The 17,075-nt window shown below is 39.8% G+C and overlaps 1 protein-coding gene across 1 annotated transcript in view; it reads left to right on the top strand.

Moving 5' to 3' along the window:
* The first annotated feature begins 444 nt into the window (after positions 1–444).
* CTXND1 (cortexin domain containing 1) overlaps positions 445–17,075 on the top strand; it is a 36,735-nt gene continuing 20,104 nt past the window's right edge. The window contains exon 1 of the mRNA XM_062583760.1: positions 445–658. The gene's annotated coding sequence lies outside the window, so the exon portion shown is untranslated. The remainder of the gene's footprint in view (positions 659–17,075) is intronic.

Here is a 17,075-nt window from a genome sequence, read left to right as displayed (position 1 = left end):
GGCTCGCAATTCTTGGAGTGAAGACCCTGTGTTTAATCTGGGATGTTAATCCACAATGTTTCAGGCAGCTACTTTCTAATTGCAACCTATATGGAAGCAGGGCTGGTATACTCCATTTCACGGAGAGGAAACCCCTCCCCTTCCTTGTACTTCTGAAAAATACATCAAGTTCAACTGAAAAAAAATTGTTCCTCAACATTTTAAAATATATTAGCTTGAATTTGTAGTGCAAACTCAAGATCTCTCTGAAACATAAAAATAGTGTTCTGCTGTAAATTTGACTATAAGTTACAAAATACAACAACTTGCACAATAAACGACTATAATACAAGATGAAGGCAACCCCAGCCCCTTTGCCTTTAAAATGCCATGGAAGCAGTGGCTTTCGACAGAACACCTTATCTGCTCTCGAAAGCTGTGACTCTTCATCCTTTCATTATGAAGACCCAGGGGATTGCTTACTTAGCATACACTAGAGGCAATGGATAGGGTGAGCAGTCACCGCAGCCAGAAAACCCCAGTACAGAGCAAATGCAATTACCCTCCACATGCAGACACTTTGGAGCTGAATTGTGCTGAACAGAGAACCCCTTCGGCTGGCAGAACCATGTGTGGCTGGGAGGAACAGCCACTTTCGCGCCGCTGAAAAAGCAATGCAGTAAGTGACTCTGATATTGCAGTAGGCACCGGTTCCTTAGGCGAGTAAGGAATCAAAGCCTTGCAGCTTTTGTTGTGAGAGAAACAACCTCCGGTCCAGGACCAGTGTCAGAGCTGCATGATTTTGTTGTTGTTATTTCTAAATTAAGTGAAGAAATTGAGCTGATATGCAGTGCCACTAACTGTATACATTTTGCATTGTGTGCATGTGTGTATTGCAGAGGAGTGCTTGCTGTATGGTCCTGTGCTGAACTAGTACTGTTAGGTTTGTAGCCTTTTTCTATAGTCATTTTGACAGTGTTTAAAAAGATATGCCGCTTAATAACTTAACGTCAGAGTACATCCTTATGTTCTTTCTTAATTATACAGTGTTATTCCTATGCTTGGATGCAAACTATTTTCCATACTATCACTCTAATGCTAGATTTGTAGGGACTGTGCCATTGGGTAATGATAAATTGTAGATTTTAACTATGTGAACAAGTGCGTGATCAAGTGCCCTGATAAAGAATAATACTCTTATTTGACTTCATCAGATATGGCTAAATTTCTATTTTGAGGTAGATATTTAAATAGGATCTAAAATTGCAGATTTTTTTCTTTTTTTTTTTTTAATAAAGTAAGTACTTACAAGCAGTACTTTATCACAGCACAGCTGTGGTTTCTTCAGATTCGAGCTTTCTGTTTCTGTACTCTGCAGTAATACAGGCTTCTATTTGTAAGGTGTAGTTGAGTGAGGGCATGAGTTAAACTTTGGCTTATAAAAAGAGGGATTTTTGCATAGTTTGAAAGTGTTCAAGAAATTAGAGTTTGGGCAATAATTGCAGGCCTTTGGTAGAAACTCTGTACAGCATTTAAAGCAAATTTGACTACATAGTTTTCTTTCTGCTAATTTAGGGACTAATATTAAGCTGCGTTCCTCCGGTTTCTTGATACAGTTTTCTCAGTGACTTGTGAGGCTCTGGCTTTAGAATAACTGCCATTTTAGGCACGCATTGAGGCATGTTTAGCTCTTTATACTAATGCATGCTAATTTTTTTAGAAAGCACTACATATAAGTGCCTAAAGCGAGGGATCCTTTTCTTGATGCTAAGTCAAATGTCACTATCACATAGCTATCAATCTCTTGAAAAGAGCACTATTGAAAGCAGTCTTTAATTTTCCCACTACAAGTTTTGTTTAAAAGTTGGGTTGCTTTTGTTACTGCAAATCACTGGAAAATGTGTAAGTCTTTACATTGTCAGAAAAATTATCCTTCCTCATTGGTATATCTTTACGTCATTTTAGTTTTGTGCAAAATTTAGTGTCACTTTATTAGAAGGCATAGTTTTCACAAACAAGACAACCGAAGTTGAGTTTCTGCTGAAAGAGTTTTTGCAGGGATGCTGCTAGAGACATGCCTAATGCTTAAGTCCCAGGAAGAACTAAGGACACTGAAAAATACTCCAGAATTACAGTTCGGAGTTATCACACTTTTTTCTCTTGTTTGCAACATGCCTATATCTTAGAAACACTTCTCCCTAATACAGATACACAGCTGTGTTTAATGGCTATTCCTCTGACGGCAGTCAGGTCAGTTCTCCTTTTTGCCCAAGAGAACTCCTGTGACATGTGGTGCTATAGGGCTGCAATCATTTAATAATGAATAATTAATAAATGATAATTATTCTTCAGTAGTTGTACAACTCTGACGAAGAACAAATCTACAATGAGGCCGAATCACGTCTGAATATGATCTGCTCCCCTCTTCCCTTTCCTTCCTATCCTCATGTCTCCCAGTTCCTTCTTGTCTTGAACCCAATATCAGTGCAATTTTTACAATAATGGGTTTGAGATCAGCGTGTACGTCACTTATCCTTGGTTTCCTCATCCAGATATCCAGCAAAGTCAATAATGAACTTGCAACATAGGTAGATTTATTATCAGATAGCCCTGAATGAGAATTATAAACTTAGCATTGATTATCTATCATGTGGAGATAGCAAGGATTGATTTGTAACCACAATGTATTCAAATGCAGGCAGCGCTGATGACATTATCATCAAACACTTTCAGGTAAATAAATTCCCTTAATTTAACAAGTCACAGTTTTCAAATAATTTTCTCCCCAAAACAAAATGTATGTGGGGAGAGGGAACGAAATGCAAATTAGGAGTTGATGTTGGAAAGATACTGGATTCATAATGAGAAGCACAAGAGGAAAAGATAGAAAGATGATAGCTGTTTTTATGTTTCCATGTAATTCTGAGTCTCTAATCAAAATGCATGTCCTGAAATGGAAAGTTAGAATTATTTCTCAGATATTATTGTTCATATTAGAATTTAAATGGAAAATATTAAGTATAAAATACGGTTTCTCAACAACCTAGGATAAGTATATTAGTAAGCAAATGTTTTCACTTTGTCGTACTGTCTTTTAAGAAGAATTGTGAGGGATACACAAGTGAGTCTTGCCTCATAAGTCAAGTTCACTTTGTTCCGTTGCCATCTTACAGAGAAACACACAAAGGAAAGTCTCTCAGTTTAAAATTATATTGCCAGCTATCATTTGTAAATCAATGTAATTAATTAACAATACGTTCTAAAAACAGTCACTCAGACTACTTTAATTCACGTCGCTATTTCTCTACTGCTTATTTCACTTGTAGAGACATTGAGAATAGATCTTCCCTTACTGTATGAAAAGCGACTGTACCATCTTCTAATTTAAGTAACAGATAAAAAACTTCCAATACAAAACTGTTTTAGAGAATATGCAGTAGATGGAGAGATATAGTCCATAATTTCAAAGCATAATAATAATGTGTGTCATGCTGGCAACAAGAACCAGTGGTGCAGACAATGTCGCACTAGAAAACATGGTGTTTAGCACATTATCAAAAGAGATATATACTTAACTATATTTGAACAAGAGTAGAGATATTTTGTACTTGCTTGGAGCTGTTGTGTTTAAAAATAATAATAAAAAAACAACAAAAAAGAAGTTACAGCTAGTGACATCTAAGATGTACCACATACAAAATGAAAGCTGAGACTTTGTTTCTGACTACAATATAAAGAATGTTTTCTTCCCTTTCTGTTAAGGGTAGACTTTCTGATGGTGCGAATCTACTTAGATATGCTGAATAATAAACGTATTCATATGTAATGACTTAGAACATTTGTTACATGCTGTGAGCAACAGAACAGAATTTAATTGGGATTTTCAGATACGCTTAGACAATCCAGTTTTAACAACAAAATGAATACAGTAAGTGTTGCGTCAAACTAAAACTTCTTACTGAAGGCAATTGTTTAATATTCTGTAACAGTTACAATTCACAGTACCTGCTTTGCCACAGTTTCATTGTAAGCCATCTTCACTTTTCATACACAATCCCACAGAACCTACTGTGCATAAAGCAGCAGTGCAGTAGTGTTCAAGGAGGATTAAAGGACTAAGATTGAGTACTTCCTAAATGCTGCTGCTTGAGCTGTTGTTTTCAACAGCAGACAAAATAATGTACTTGCTTCTTCCAAGTGCTGTTTGAAAAGTATAGAGATATGCACCTGCAATATATCCAGAATTAGAGAGATCTTGCTAAACATCTTGCAAAGTACCTCCAAATTGCGCCTGTAAGGCAGGCTGACCTTCAGAAGATTCAGAAAAACTAGTCCGTGATTCCTGCACCCTATACGTCTGTTCTTTAAAGCTGTATGCAAGAATTCTGGCATCTGGCTTTTTTGGAGGATAATTCAATGCATTGCACTTTAAAATAAGACTATGAAAGTATGTATCCTAATAAACTTGATGACTGGTTTGACAGACTGCAAATTAGACATCTGATTTTCACAGAAACATCTGGAGGAAACTCCAAATGCTCTGTGCTCAGTTCTGAATCTTCATGAGTTAGTTCATGGAATTTTTAATGATCTTTTCATCCCTTTAGAACAGAAATACAGAGAAGAGAGATATGAACTAGACAAAGATTTGCTTGAACAATGGCTACCGAGATGCATACCATTGCTCAGCATTATTTTAGCATTTAAATTTCAAACCTACTTTATCTGCTTCTGGCAAGATTAAGCTTCTGGGGGTCTTACCCACAGGTATTCAAAATACATAGTAGTCAAGGAGAAAACAATCTGTAAAGAGAAAAGGCAATGCATCCCTAGTGTCAGCCAGTACTTTGTTCAGACCAAAGGTGAGGAAACAAAACAGAAGGTTGCTGAAAACACAGATGCTCACATTTTTTGCTAGAAACAGAACAACGATTTCTTTTTACCACAAATCGCAGTTTTTTCCCTGAACACTTTGCTTTAGGTTTTCAGTCAGGGCTGATGGCAGTAAAGAACCATATGGTTAAGCAAGTCTGAACTGCTGGTGGAATGGTCGGCCTCCCTTTTCTCTCCTCCTTCCTCTTACTGATTTCACGATTACTGAGAGAATTTGGCCTATAATGGTCAGAGAAGTCCTAAGGAGTCAGAATCAAATCAGTGGGGAGCTTCTATGCACATCTATCAAGTGACCCATTTACTATGGGATTTCCAGAGAGCCTCAGGAAAAAATGGAAATAGGCTAGGAAGGGAGGTCACACTAAGCTGACATCTTGCCAGAGAAGCAACTCCCACTATGAGACATCCAAATAATGAGAAATCCTAACTACACAAAGACATAAAACTTGGATAATCCAAAAAAAGGGGAGAGGGGATGAACTCCAAAAACAAAGAAAGAAAGAAAAAAACCACCGAATTGTTTTTGTTTTCCATTTTCTGGGATTCTTTAGGATTCATGCTTCAAAGCTTGCATCCACAAGCACAAGAAAACATTTTAGAATAAACAATTTGAGACCCTTGCAAAATTACCTGACAGGAAATACCAGATTTTCAAAAACTTCACCACATATAAAAATTGCACAAGGTTAAAGTTAGGTAAACACTATATTTAGCAACACAAGTTTGCAGAATATTGTTCTGCTGGTTTTTTTCCATCTATTTTACAGCTCTCTCTTAAGGCCAGTAGAAGTCTTCCCTAGGAAAAGCAGCTGAAGGATTTTTCACTGTCTATATCTGCAAACTGCCAGAAAATACTGTTTTCTGAATTGTATTCTGCTACTGAGTTCACTATATCACCACCGCATCTGTGCAAGCTGTAAGCAAAAGGCAACAAGAGAGGAAATATTCACGTAAAACAGATTGATCTAATCCTTGCTCAGCTCCAAATGTTTTAAAAAGATTTATCCTCCCTCTTTTCTAGTGTATTTGTCAGCACACATAAGATGACTACCTGTATTTTCTTTTCCATTATATTCTCTCACCATTCAGACTATTTGCTCTCTGTCGTACCATTACAGCATTTACAATTCTCATCTCCATGTTCACCATGGGTATTTTCTGAAAAGAAGCAGAGATTTTCCTTTTCAGAAAACACTTGCCTTCATATCATTTTTCTGCTGCCAAATCTCAGTAATGTTTTCTTTTAAGAGTTGCCTGGAGAATAGGAACAGATTGGTAATTATATTCTAGAAAGTAGGAAAAAAAAATCAAACCCATAATTGGTTCTGTAAAGTTTTTCTCAGCGTTCTTCCGCTTTGATCCCCAATTTGCTGTCCATTTGATCCCAAATCAGCTAAAGGCCATGAGGACACTCCCACTGACTTTGGATCAGAACCTAAAGACTTCCATGAAAGGTACGCTGAGAACATTTTTAGTAATCCCCAGCTATTTTCATTTGAAAAAGTTGCTTTGCTTGTGGCCCAGGAAAAAAAGAGTGCAAAAGATCCCAACCTTGAAAACACTAGCTTTTGTGAGCAATCCTCTCTTGTGTAAATACCTGGCTTGTCATCAGTGGCTTTATCTGCCTAAGTCCTTGTACACACATTAAAGTTTTATGTTAGAGCTGTTACAGACACTGAAGTTATGTGTTATCTCGTTGTTTTCTATTAGTGGTTTGATTTAAATTGTGTGAAACACATGAAATAATTTTTCGAAAAAGGGAATGAAAACATAATACAAGCACAAATAAAATTATTTATACACAGAATTTAAGTAGACCAAATAACTTTTCTCATGAACAAATACTGTGCCTAGATATATTTTGCATGCTACTACTCCACTGCCTGGGACTTGATTTAAATTGTCCTATAGGCATCCTTATATTACAAATTGCAACCCACTGAAGGAAACCAGCCAAGAGGTACGTCTTTTCTTAGCATTTACTTCATATAATCCTCGTATAAAAGAGATTTTGATAAAAGGTAATAAGTTGACACAAATAAAGCAATATCTCTAAAAAGACCAACAAAAAAAAAAAAAAAAACCCAAACCAAAAGCCCACAACAAACCAAATTTTGGAAAGAAAATGAAAGCAACATATATTTCACAGCAAGATTACCTGAAATAGTATTTAGTACTCAACCATTTATTATATTTAATCTATAAAAGGAAAAGCAATGTGTCACCTGAATGGGTCCCAGCTGGATGTACCCTTCTCTCTTGATGAAAGCAGATGACCATTTCAGCACGCAGCTAAGGAGAAAAAGGATTTTTAAGCACCACTTCATTTAAGCTTACCAGACAAGACTCATACAGCAAGCAATCACAAGAATGGCTGATATTAGTATTTGCTTCCAACACTATCCTGTGACATTATGACTGAGTTAAAGGGGTGCTATCCAGCCTTCAGGAAGCACAATCCACCCAGAAATAATCACTGTCTGTAACAGCAAGGTGTTGAATAACAGTAACACACAGACAGGTTTTACGTGTGTGTGTGTATTTGTGCATATGTATATATGTATATGCATATGTATAAAACTCCATGTATAAACACATACAGAAATGTAAACCTTAGGGTTCTTCTTCAGGGTTTCCACCAGCTGTCCAGTAAAAGGACTGCTAAGAAGGACTTGCAAGCCACAAAAGCCTTCAAGCAAGAGAAAAACGTTTATAGCCTCTATCCACAGTATGAAAAGAATACAGCAAGTCCATTAGGGGACAAAGCAAAGCTTTTCTATTCCCACCTTTTTATAATCAGCTGCAGATGTAGCATCTCTGACCACCCTTCCTTGAGCTCCTGTAGAACTGGAGAAACAGTGCCTTGTAAGCCCCATTCCCTGCCCATCTGCAGACTGAGTATAGCAGAGATGAGCTGAGAAGTGCAACTTGAGTCAAAACAAAAGCTTTCTTTTGATTCCCTGCAGCTCAGTCCTTGCTCCGGGAGCAATTATTTTCTTGACTAGTGCTAATGCACCAAGCAAGGAACAAATTTTGTCCCCATATGCACAGACATAACTCCCAGTTGATGCAGTGGGGCAAATTGCTGCCCTCACTTAAAGCCAATGGCATTGCACACAAGGAGCTGAACATCATGCTTAGTTTAAAAAGTCCCAGAGATGCAGCTGAGCACAAAGACTTCCTTTCAACTCATGCACAGAAACGAACCTGCTATCTCCTGTCCTTTGCTCCTGACTGAGAGATCACTGATGCAGATAGCAGTCAATTGGCCTCAGATCCACACAAAACAATGTCACTGACACTGTAATACACTCCTTCCTTGCCTCTTTGGCAAGGCTCACTTGTTCTTCTCTCTGCTGCTATTTATATATTGTGTTCTCATTCCTTTAAGCAATATGCTCCTCTCTCCAGCCTCACAGCAGAAACTAAGACTGTGGCTTCATGGACACTTTAGTGCTTAAGTATTGGTTACGCCTGCTGCAGAGTCCATCCTGCAATGAGTGCTTCTTTTTATCCGCACAAAGTGGGCAAAGCTGTGCAGTGGATCAGATCAAAGATAGATCTGGGTTAAAACTAAACTGGTAAAAATTTAGTTGATTTTATCCTAGATCCATTCCCTGGGAACATGCAGTTTCATGGCCTCATACGTGTTTTTGCCATCACAAATGAGGGAGCAGACATGGATAGCAACAAGTAGTTCCCAGCAGGCAAACAGACTGGACTGTTTCATAGGGTTGAATTGTCGTATCAGTCTCCTTTCTCATAAAATACTTGGCTCAGCTCTTCCCTTCACTTGCTTCTCTGAGATTGGCATGCTGTTTACAGTCAGACAAGTGAAAAACAATATTTAAAATATCTGGTATTTTTCTGGGTTTCAAATACATGGATGTGTTATATATGTAATAGCTGAAACTTATCAGCCTATGCATCACCTCCAAGTATGAAAAGCCAGTCTCCCCATTTATGTACAAGAGTTTCCACTGATATTGTAGAAATCCAGTGCCATGGATTCAAAATTAAAGTGTGTACACCGCCCTCCAACCATTTGTATATGCTCCAGTTACTTCGGTGAGCAGTTTGGTAACAGGCCTCCTTGGACTCCTCTTACTTAAAATTCACAGAAGTTACAGTTTAAAAACTGCAAATTTGAGAGACTGTCTGTGTCTGTAAGGGCACCACAGTTACAGTCAGTTGAGACTGAGTTCTTTACGAAGTCAGTGATTTAGTGGTTAAAGCTTATTTGGTTTTCTGTGATGGGCTAAGAGCACTTACCCAACCCACTACTCTGCCCTCAGCTGTCAAGAGGTAACTTCTAAAGATACATTACCTGGATTGCTTGCTGAATTGAAAACATAACTCTACCATATCAAAGGTGCAACAAAAAGTTCCCTACCATATCTGCAACTATTGCCACGTTGTGTGTTTGTAACTGAAAGATACCACATGAACTTTGCTAGAAACTGCTCTAACACAAGCTATGTTTTGAGGTGAATGAAATAAAAGGCTTACCTTTCAAACATTTTGTCTCTAGGAAACATGAGTCTTTTTAGTATACTTCAAAGGCTTGGCCAGTTGGAAGCAGACTCTATAGGAAACTGCGGTAGAACCAGTTTGGAAGCTGACTCTAGCACAGGAACTTAAAGAAGTGAATTTGGCATCTAAAAAGAGGTTTTGTGGAATCAACACTTTCTAAGCAGAGGACAGAGAGATTTGGCAAGGTTTGTGCATATATTACAGAAATTTTATGTCACAAAAGGGTAGCCCCAGATCTTCTAAATCTCTGAGCCAACTCAGCTTACATCTGACCTGAAGGTCCCTCTTTCCAGGTCTGTGATTTAAACAGTGATGTGTAGCCTAGGCCACAGTCTCTACCTGGGTAGAGGAGCATTAGAGACTGTGAGAAAACAGAAACATTAAGAAAACCCCTATCGTTTTTTGCACTACCTTGTTATTTTCTGCATTCCTTACTGCCTACCAGGCAAAGATAAAACTTTAATAAAGAGAATTGTCAGAGAATTCGTATGGGAATGTTGAGAGAGAAGTAAATAGGTTATTCAAATTGAAACACTTCTAAAAAGGAATCTTTTGGAAATGGAAATCAATGGTGGTTGGCATTACACTCAGAACATTGCTTTGGGCACAAAGTACACAAATGCTTGGCTAGTATTTTGGGCACCATGCAGGAGAACTTTCCAAGTGATTTTCCTTCTTACAGCAAGAAAAATACTGCTTCAGCCTTATACATTTTCTTATTTACATGTGAATGTCTTAAGCAAGCATCAGCAAGGCATGAATGCCTACAGCAGACCAAAGTTAGCAGCAGAGAAGGAAATAACACTGGCACTTTAAGCAGAATTTTATCTGTTGAATTTGGAAAGAATGGGATATTCTGTATAAACAAAATCTTGTTTTCTTATTTGCTCAGGGATCAGAATGGTTGTCTCTAGCTTCATTTTCTCCTGACAGTTTGGTTGTGTAATCTTCTTATGTTCCTATGGTAAAACCTAGGGCTAAATCAAGAGGTCACTTAATTGACAGTTTAAGCTTGACATTAATAAACATAACAGAAGGCAATGCAGCAAGTCACTCCACAAACAAAACAAAACAACAAAGGGAAATCTGTACTACCTTGCCTACAGGTTTTTATTGCTTTTGTTTTACTTTTTCTTACTATACCTACTTTCTTCCTTCAATCACAAGTTACTTCTGCTTAGATTGAGTTTCTGATATATATAATAGTTTACAGCACAGCTACATCTGTTCCAAACAGATCTTTGATATTTAACAGTGTGAACACAAGAACTGCATGGGTAACTACGTTATTGGAGGACACTGAGAGTCTGTGCACAGCCAGATTGGTGAAGTACCAAGGCAGATTTGACATGGACCACGTGACGTTGTTTTGAGCATCTAAGATTCCTCACAATGGCCCATCATCAAATGAAAGCATCTCTTGGAGACCAAGGCAGATGGTGTTACAAAAGCTTAGCTGAGAAATCACGTAACAAGTCATTCTAGGTAACTCCTCAGCAATAGGGACAGACATTTGTACACTAGCAGACGGCTGTTTGGAGTTAGACAGAAATAACTGCAGGTAACAACAATAGCTTCTCTAGAGTATTGACCAGGATGTCCTGGGCACTTTCAGACATTCAGGAAGGAGCAGTTCCCCCCCATGAGCTTCTCTCTCATGACAGGCAACCGGACAGATACTAGAAGAAACAGTTTTCAGCTTCAGAGAAAATTGAATTTCAATCAACTGATTTTTCATGACAACTGGTGCAATGCAGTCCATGGAGTCCAATGTATTGAACGCGGCATTTTTGTTCCTGGGAAGCCAACTATGGAATCATTTCCCCCAAACTATCTAGCAACAGGAGTACCTGACTGCCTTGAAGAAATGTTGCAAAATTGCTATTTCGCTCTCTCCTGTAATTCATACTCAGTACAAATCACATTCCTACTCCATTACCAGGCATACCAAAACTTTCCCTCCAAGGAAAAAAAAGCACTATTCCAAATCCCGGCCTCAATCAGAGTTACAGTCCTAGAGGCAAAGACATACTGGTAACTTCTCAAAGAATGCTAGGACTTTACTATCACTGTTTCTCTGGGCAAAGATCATGGCCAATAACCAATGCAAACAATTAGCATGGCATTTCATGCTTCTACTCTGCGAAAACAACACTTGGCCTCTAAACAGGTAAACTTGTGGAAAAGTGATGCTTTTACCAAAAAGGTTAAAGACTCTTAGTATTTTGCCTTTTTTTTAATGAGCAAAACAAACTTTTTTGTAGCAGATTCCAAATGCTAGAGGTTTGAGGGGTTTTATTATGTCTGTGTCTCTGTGTAGGGCTTGTGTCAAGGGCTTGTGTCAACCAGAAAAATGAGCATTTTAAATTGAAAATTTCAACATACTTGAAATAGCTGGTTTTGTCCCATTGATATAGCGTGGTTCTATTAGATCAAAACTTAAATTGCCTCCGTTTCTTGAGATGACACCTCATCTAGGGAAATGCTTCCAAAGTACCCTGTGCTGCAGAAAGGAAGGGGGCCTTGGACAGGGCTCTATTAGAAGGAAAATTCCATGTTTTCCTTGCTTGCCCCCTCTTTATCATGTAACCAACTAATGGTGTCTTGCCCATCGAGTATCTGGAAAACTTAACAAGTTTAACCAGGAAAAGAAAAAATTCTCCGCTACTTCTATTAGATTCACAAGGTTTTCTGAGAGAAGATGATCTTTGAATAGGGTATACTGTCGCAAACAGATACTGACTTTATTATGCAACTGCCTAATAGCACTTTTCTGAAATATCTGGAAGCTCTAATGCTTTGTGAAAGTTAGTATTTTTTTAGAGCAGTTTAAGCCAAAAAATAGACTAGTAACCATTAGGGGAGAAATAAGAATAGCTGTTCCTTCAAGATGTTTGAGTGATTAGACTCTTTTTCAATTTATCCTGTACATGATTATTTAATCTGCCTCTTCACTTGATATTAGCAAACAACATCTTTGTACTCTGAAGTTTTGTTTTCCCTCCAACATTGATGCATTTCTCTCTTAGAGAATGGATTTTTGCGAAACTTCTACAAGAGAGATCAGAAAGCAGGAGCACTAGCAATAAGTCTTCAGATGACTGCACCAGTTTTCCCAAGTGCAATACTATTTCACTGTTGCTATTAAGCACATTCCCAACCTCAAAAGGCAAATCAAAGAGAATTTTAAAATAAGGAATAAAAATAGAAGACCAAATATGTAAGGGTGAGGAAAATCAGATATGACCCAGTACTTACCGGGAAGGATAAAATCAGAATTAGGATCTCTTAATCAGGATCTAGATGTTCATTCTAACAGTTGTATTATAAAGAAATAAAAATCATTACAGCCACTAACCACAATCTTATGTGAGAAAAGAACAACGGTAGTACTGGAACAGCCAAGGTATTTCAGTTTTTTAGATTTTCTCATGTGACACATGGGATAAATATTGCTTCTTTTTTTCCTCTCTCTGTAATACAGAGTAGTTTCATTAGTGACCCCATGATCTGAAGAACTAAATATAAGAACCCTGTCTATGCAGGCTTTCCTGGGCGAAATTTTCTGATTCCTTGTCTTACAGTTTTACGGTTGTGTTTATTTATTTTTTTTTTTTTTTTTTGCATATAGCTCAATCAAATAGAAATTTATTTGATTAATGTCTCATTCAATGAACGTATAAAAATAGCATATAGAGTATTAAATAACTAGTAAAGTTCTTACAAGAACATATTTAGCAGGTGAGAAAGCTACACAGCTTTCAAATGAATAATAACCATGTCTTCAAAATAACCCAAGATAATTCAACAAACCTTTTTCTCAGTTTTCTGAAGAAGTGCTGTTTAAGAAATGTGACACTTGTGTGAGCACAGAACAGAAGGAATTATCTAGGGTCATTTTCTTGTAATTCTTGTCAAATACTCTGTGTTTGCTTGTGTAGCCTAACAAATGCAGCGAGTCTCAAAGGGTGCTGCGAAAGCACTGGCCCAGAAAGTCCTTGCTGGCTACTGCTTAGAAAAGGTATTCTGCAAAGGGATAAAAGAACTTTTCTCTGGGTCACTAAAAAGGAGGAATGAAAAATAGTTTCCAGTTGCTGCAGCTAAAAGGAGCGGGGGGTACAAGTGCGTGCAGCGGCCCGGGGTGGGGGAACGACACTATTCTCTGCTGCAAACGGGAAGGAATGATGAACAGAAGGCGCTCAAGAAAATACCAGAAGGAGCGAACTGGCAGAGCCGAGAGGGGGAAGGAGGCCAAGAGCTTAGCTCACAGATGTACGGCTGGAATCCGTAATCGCCGGCAGGGAGGCGCGGGGAAAGGCGAGCGGCGAGGCGGCCTCGCGGGCCCTGCGCCGCGCTGCCCTCCGCGGCCAGCGCTCCCCACCGGGAGGGGGGGAGAGCAGAGCGGGAGGAGAGAGAAGATGGAGGAGAGAGAGAGGGCAAAAACCCGCCGGCAGGAGAGGAGCGGGGAAGAGTGCTGTTGGCCACCGGCAGGGGTTGTTAGCCCTCCCCTTCTGCGGGCAGGCTGTAAGCAAGCCCAGCTCTACCGAAGGGAAACGCCGCCGCACCTCGAAGCCCGGGACGCCCTCAGACGAGCTTCCCCAGCCGGGGCAACGAGGCACGTGCCCTGGTGAGGCCTGCGGCCACCATCGGCCCAGCCCCACCGTCTGGCCTGGCCCGGCCCGGCCCGGCTCGCAGCGGCCTGCCGAAAGGCCGCGGCCGGCAGGAGGCAGCCCCGGCGGCTGCCCCGGGGGCACCAGGCTCCCGGAGGCCCCAACACAGCCCCTAGGAAACCCCGGAGTCGAGGGAACGAGGAGAAAATCCAGCGGTACCGAGTCTAGCAAGGACGGCGAGCGATTAAAAGCAAATCCCCCAGGGTTTCTGCCTTTTAGTCTTTCCACCGAGAGGCGAAACGTCCTTCTCAGGTGTGCCCTCGAAGCTGAGGCAGCCTGCATGGAGGAGGAGGAGGAGGAGGAGCCCTGGTGAGGGAGAAGCGAGGTAGGGCCATGCCGGGCGGATCGGAAAGGGGCTGCGACTGCAGTCACCAGCTCAGCACAGCCCTTCCTGGCGGCTTAGCAAAGGTTTTATTCTCACACCCTCAAAGCAAACGGGGCCGGAAGGGGCCACGGGCCGGGTGCTCTCCGTGGCCGCCTCGCGTGCCCCCGCCCGCCGTCCGAGCCCCGGCGGACGCTGCCGCCTCTCCGGCCCCCCTGCGCCGCAGCCGCGCTTTGCCTAACGGAGCTGTCGATGTGAGAAAATATTTGTATATAATCAATTTCTGTTTGCCAAATAACAGTTCCTGACATATTTCCATGCAAGCTGACGTTGTTTTTCCTGCTTGATTGGCATGGTAATAATAAATACATTTATTATTCATTAAATGATATCAAAGTCCATTAATATGCATTAGCATTGCAGAATGACATTCAAATCACGACGATACAATATACTTCTCACCTCATTTGTCATATTAACAGCTAAATATTATAGTTTGCTGTTTAAAGTTGCTGAGCGCAGTAAAGGGGAAAGGGTAATTTTCTTCACCATATGTTAGTAGATAGGACATGACGAGAGAGCTCATATCGCTGAAACACAGCGCTGAGGATCAAAATACACGTTCTGGCTGTGACTATACTGCAGACTGGCTTGGTGAGCAGAAGGCAGGAGATTTAGGCCGCTGATGAAAATTTCAGCCTACACATTTGCATACAGGGCTTAATCCCAACAGGCACTGGGCTCGCCAGATGACTCTGCACATACATCATCCGCATACGTACAAAACAACCACAAGGCTTTACAAAGTCGGAATACCACATTCTTCACCGCTTTATGTACCAGTAAACATTTCCAGACAGAACGGAGAGTCACTTACCCGGAGTCAAACCCATAGAAGAGGAGCTTTTCTTTTTAAAAAGTGAAGGGTTTTGGCCTGACAGAGCTGTTTTCCTATATTTTAAAATAAGATTAATAACATTCATCAAGCTCAGAGGGAGAGAGATACGGGAAAGGACATTTCTAAGGTAATGGTAGAGCCATAGATAGATGTTCTAGTATGTGCGTATATTGATTTTTATATATATATGTACACACACACACATTTGAAAAAAAAACGGGGGGTGGGGGGAGAGAAATCAAGAAGATTTACTCTAATGGTTTTCTCCGCTTGCTGTCTGGAAGCATCGTATGTTTGATTTAATCAAGCATCTGAAGACAAACTCTTCTACTCCTTTCTTATTATGGCTATGTTCAACTAGCAACAGGGGCCCAGCCTACACATGCAACATGAGCAGTTCTGCATAGCGTGTTCCTGATGCAACTGTAGGTGAAAGGAGATGGAAGATGTTTTTTATGCTTAGTTCACAGTGTCCCAAATAATTCCTTGAAGTTATAAAGTTTGTACAATGCTCTGTTACCATTGGTTTATACCAGCATAAAAATCAGAAAAACAGGATATGAACAACTGGCAGCAAGTGGATACAAAATGCACAAAACACACAGTGCAGTGAGAGACAGTACAACTGAACCATATCAGCCACAGAAGCCACGTGGAAGAACCAAGATTTACTCCCAGTTATACTCAATGCTTTCAGCGAAATACTCCCAGATTGCATTAGTGTCACCAAATGCAGCATTTAGCACACTATATCTAAAAACAGAGTCCTAAAACGTTTAGGAAATAAAAACGTCAATTTTAAAAGCTAAATGGTTTCTCTTGAGAGCATTTGGGACATCTGACAGCAGTTATCAATGCTGTAGCCTGCTAAATGCAAAGGGAGGGATCCTTTATTGCTTTCAGAGCAGAATGCAATACAGCAGAGCAAGAAAATGGGATGCTCTACTTCCTAAACAGCATGGAGCTGACTGCTGCCATTGAAGATAATTCAGAGGCATTTAAAAAGTGATCCTATTGTGATCAAAGATGACAGTAACATCTCACTGAGATGCGAAATAAGGCTGACAATGAATGTACAAGTCCATTATTATTGTTGTTGCTTTTTACTGCATATTCCCCAAAATGAGAATATGGAATTCCAGGTCTGGGGATGTTGATTCCCAGAAGTCTGCTTGTGCTGTGTGCCAAAGTCCTGATGGTGACAGAACTTCCATTCATAAATTTCAGCAGATTCTTATAAGAAAACTAACGTGGTTTTCCTCCCTTATTGTCATCACTGCAGTTAGAAACCTAAAGTGGAACATGGATCTACTTACTGTAACTTTGGCTAAAGGTTCGTTACACAAAGTTCTCCCTTTGATACATTAAATCGTGTTTTGATAGATGTGTAAGAAGATCAGGCATTGAAAAGCTAGCTGTTGTTTGAGGCAAATGTTACTTAACTAATTATATGAATCTGTGCTCTCAGTAAGCATGATATGAGATTTACTACTCAGTTCCAAAATGAAAAATTCTTGTGTAATAAATCCAATACGCATAAATGAAATGCTCATTGAAAGGTTTTCTATTAGGGAAAAAAAAACACATCAAGGTGGATTTCTATCTACTTGATCCAAACTCACTGTTCTTTACTCTTTTTGTAATTAATCCTGCAAGACAAATTGATTTCACAGAATCACAGAATCCCACAGAATCTTAGACTGGTTGAGGCTGAAAAGGATCTCTGGAGATCATGTAGTCCAAACCTCCTGCTCAAGCAGGGTCACCTAAAGCATGTTGC

Source organism: Rhea pennata, chromosome 10 (genome assembly GCF_028389875.1).
Source record: "Rhea pennata isolate bPtePen1 chromosome 10, bPtePen1.pri, whole genome shotgun sequence".
NCBI classification, from domain to species: domain Eukaryota; kingdom Metazoa; phylum Chordata; class Aves; order Rheiformes; family Rheidae; genus Rhea; species Rhea pennata.
This window is presented reverse-complemented; position numbering and strand designations above follow the sequence as displayed.